Source organism: Notolabrus celidotus, chromosome 9 (genome assembly GCF_009762535.1).
Source record: "Notolabrus celidotus isolate fNotCel1 chromosome 9, fNotCel1.pri, whole genome shotgun sequence".
Classification (NCBI taxonomy): domain Eukaryota; kingdom Metazoa; phylum Chordata; class Actinopteri; order Labriformes; family Labridae; genus Notolabrus; species Notolabrus celidotus.
The window spans coordinates 29713017-29717081 of NC_048280.1; the positions used below are offsets into that span (position 1 = coordinate 29713017).

Sequence of the window (4065 nt, forward strand, 5' to 3'; positions counted from 1 at the left end):
TTGACATCACCGCAGGAGCACATCCAGCGTCTCCTGCCTACTGACAGTGTGACACACAAGTGAAAGGGCCATCCAGCGTCTCCTGCCTATGGCGTTTCCTCGAGCGGACTTCACTCTTTTCCCGCAGGCGTTTTGTCTGTTTATGAACGAAAACTGACGGCACAGCATTTGGCTTCAGTCTCCGTAACTAGCAGCACCTGTGAGCTCTTTCACCAGCGTGGGTCGGCTAAATGCATGAAATGCATCTGGAGTGAAGTGGCGAGAACATAGCCGAGGGTCCTTCGGAAGTTGTGTACGTCCACAAGCAATTTCCCACTCCTTTCTTCTCTTTTTGTCTCTTGGAAAGCTGTGTAGACTTACATCAGTCCCCTTGTTTCCCTTCGACTGGAAATTACACCCAAATGCAGCGCAGTGTGGCATTATTATGGTTTTCGCGTTCCTGAAAGACAGCGAGTAAACACAGCGAAAACCAGAGGCTCGGCAAGAAGCAACCATTACACGTCATCAACCCAGCATGCATTGCGCTAGTAAAACAATGGCTGCGCCCGTAGGTTAGAATATGTGTTATAAATTTCGCTCTTTACAGGAATAACAATTCTTCATGTCTATTTAACAAAGCATTCTAGTATGAGACAAACTTTAAAGCAGATTTATGCCTATTAGTCCCCACAGTCGGGGTTCCTTTTAAGATTTGGTCCAACATGTCTGGCCAGGTTTAGCAGGAGCCCATAAAAACCTGAGCCACATTTACTGACAGTGTGATACACAAGTGAAAGGGCCATGAGTGTTAAATCCAGCACAACACACAGACATCTATTGTTAGCACTCTTGGGTGTGAAAGTGGATCAGCCAATAATTTACAACCATAAGCTTAAGAGTTATGTCATACACATTATTAGCTAGCAAAACCTTGCTTGGGTGTAACATATAAGAAATGATTGAACAAGATTTGTCCAGTAAAACCATCAATCTCGTCTGCAAGGCTCTGAAGTGTATTTTTATTTAGTTTCAGAGGATTCTTTTTACCTGTACTGGAAACATGTTGAAGCTTTGAAGCTTTAAATAAAAATTCAAGACGTCTGAGCATCATGAAATGAATGATCTCCAAATGTTTGTCCCAATTTTGTACTTTTAATATTCCTGTAATATGTAACAATTTAATAACCTTGAGTATTTTTTCTGAAGATGTTCAACATTAAAGAATCCCTTTAGAGTAGCTGTTTGAGTATGTTTTGGGGCTCAAATTTAAAATTTAAAGAAGTTGAGTGCCGGCTTATAGTCGCGATGTGATGAAGCAAAGTCATTGCTAAGACTGAAAGGCTGATAACTTTTAATAGATTTTTACTTGTATCAGATGGAGATTCAATTGTTTTGTCTTTCCAGTGTGCATCACTGTTTCTTGGTAAATCTCCACTCCACTTATTTCATAAATGGGACGATTACCCAGATCGAAACAGAAAACTTTCTCACCTGTTGAGCTGATGAAATACTTTTTGAAGCACCTGTGATGTTTGAAACTTCAGATGTCACCAATCAAGTGACTTTTTTAATACAAGCTCTGACACTTTTTAATGAAGCAATGTGGTTAACTGAGTGTTATCTGCCCATATCTACTTAAAAGCCATAAGTTACAAAATAAGATGAACAATCTTCTCATGGTTTGGAAAACCTAAAGAGAAAGAAAACAGTAGAGTGCAAGTCAGGAGCTTGTTGGATGGAGTCTTTAATGTTTAGTTAGTTAGCCAAAGGTTGTCTGTTTTTTGCTACCTTTCATCCTGTTTGCATGCTGGTATAATAATTACCTTACTGGTGCAGTTTAGCATCATAATCACTGAGTTGGCAGTGTTGACCGTCTTATTGCTCCACCTCCTCCTACACCCTCAGATGAAGGGTATTTGCAGTGACTACTGTGTGTCCAGGGGGCATGTCCGAAGGGGATGTGGGACAACAGGCCTCTGATAGGGCTCACGTGAAGTGGGTTTGATGGGTTTCTAATTGAACACTGAACAATAAAACATGTCAACAGCTGTAACAGTAGGGCCCTAGTTAAACAATTTAAAATGAACGGTCAAATGCGCATGGCATAAAGTGAATTAGGGTGTGTCCAACCACATTCTGCTTGTTAAACAGCACACAATCTGAGTACTACGTGAGGCACAGGGCGAAAACAGGTTGGATTAAGTCCCAAGATTATTCAAAAGTGTGTTTTGGGTGTAACATGAATTAAGCCAATTAGTGGGTCTGATCTCTTCCCTTCAAGAGCCAGGTGCACCTGCAGGCAGGCTGGTACTCTTTACACGGTGGATTTCAGCCTTCTGCTCAAACAGACCCAGCTCAAGGCAACATATTTAACTTCTCTCCTTTTGTTGTGCTCCTTAAAACACACAATTTATGTTATATCCACTGAAACAAACCCCACATTACAGCTAGAATGATCAGTGGCTTTCCAAATGAACAGGTTGTTATTTACTTATTTTTTGCAGCTGGAGCTCATGGTTGTACTCTGTAGTGTGTGGGTTATGTAAACTGTTCAGTCTTTATTAAGATCTGGTATGATGGTTGGTTACACTGACAGTAGTTAGATATGTTTGCGGATTGTAAAAAGAAAAATCCTGTGTGTGTGGGAATGTGTTGATGTGTGTATTTGAGAGTATGCATCAAACAGCGCGCAGTACGAATAGTTTGGTGACTGCCTTGGCACGTACAGGGCTGAGGTAAAGCAGGTGTGTGAGTAGACAATGCAGACTGGGTCCACGTCTTCTGTCATCCGTAGATCATGATGTAAAGAGACAAGATAGAAAAAAAATCTGGACATCAAGCTCTCTTCTCAATAAAATGACTCAGTTTCACTGTATCAGCACTAACAATGATATTTCCTTATGAGTGGGAGCACAGCTGTGTGTCTCTGTGTGTAACAAGCAGATGAACGTGTGTTGTGAACTCTTATGATGATCTTACTATCTCACCAATTGGCCCTCCAATTATCAGTAAGGTACAGGGTCATGGACTTATGCTATTTACACAAATCAGGTGTGTAAAAATGACGAGTTGGTTTTGGTGGAAAATATCAATGACACTTTTACATACTGTTTTATTATTGTTGGTCTTTATGACCCCCAGTATTGCAGAATGTCTGTCTCTCCTCTCCAGGTAGATGGTTGTCCACCTATGAGTTTAGTGCTGCTTGAGGTTTCTGCCTGTTTCAAGGAAGCTGTTCATTGAAGATGTGTCTCTGAAAAAACAAACAAACAGACTTACTCTTTTGAGTTATGAGACCACTTTGATTTGGCAGTATAAATAAATAAAAGTATGACTGAAATGTGATTGGCCGGTTGGTTGACTGGATCTTTTTTGAAATAGCGTTTTTCAATTACCTTTTTGTAAAGACAGTTCAGACAGTAGCGCTTAGTTGATAAACCCACCTCATGTGGCAACTTGTGAGGTTGCTGGGTTCAACTCCCTCTGAGGGAAAAAATAAATCTGTACAGTTAATATTACAATAACAATGTTTTGGCATCTTTCAAACCACAAGAAGTATTACTTTGAAATCCCTGGGTTTATTTCATCATGTCACTGGTACCTGAAACAACATGCTCCTTGGATTTACTCAGGGTTGTTTGAGGTCCTTAGGTTCACTAATGAACACATCTTCCTCTGCGTCACCATTGTTCCCTCTACTCTCATTACATCAGCTCACCAGTTAATTGTTTCAAACTGCTACTTTACTTTTGTTTAAGTAGAAGTTATTCTGGTTTTCAGGTCAGAAGTTTTGGTTCTCATAACTGAGCCCTCTTCTGGAGCCCACTGCTTTGGTGCCCCAGGTTTTTTTTTTTCCAATCCAAAAAACAGTTTAAAGGTCAATGTGAAGACCAAGGTCTGGATGAAAGCACATGTGCTGCTGCCATGTCTGCTTTGTTCCACCTTCTCTACTTCCAATCCTTCACACCATTGGCTGTCAGCGGCGAGGTCAGCGCCTGACCTCACTCTTAAGCCACAAGCTTTATAAATGGACACGCTAGCTGAAGAGACTCAGTCAGGATGGAAATACACGCTTCAGAGATAAAC

At 40.9% G+C, this 4065-nt stretch overlaps 1 long non-coding RNA gene across 2 annotated transcripts; it reads right to left on the reverse strand.

Annotated features, from left to right (window-relative positions):
• Positions 1-3104: 3104 nt before the first annotated feature.
• Positions 3105-3691, reverse strand: LOC117818288. 2 transcript variants are annotated; one of them, XR_004632334.1, is made up of 3 exons: positions 3581-3691; positions 3423-3462; positions 3105-3232 (listed from the first exon to the last, which is right to left on the reverse strand). It is a non-coding gene; the product is annotated as an uncharacterized LOC117818288 (long non-coding RNA). The 2 variants fall into 2 exon arrangements; XR_004632335.1 differs by having other exon boundaries at positions 3375-3462.
• Between the last annotated feature and the right edge of the window lie 374 nt (positions 3692-4065).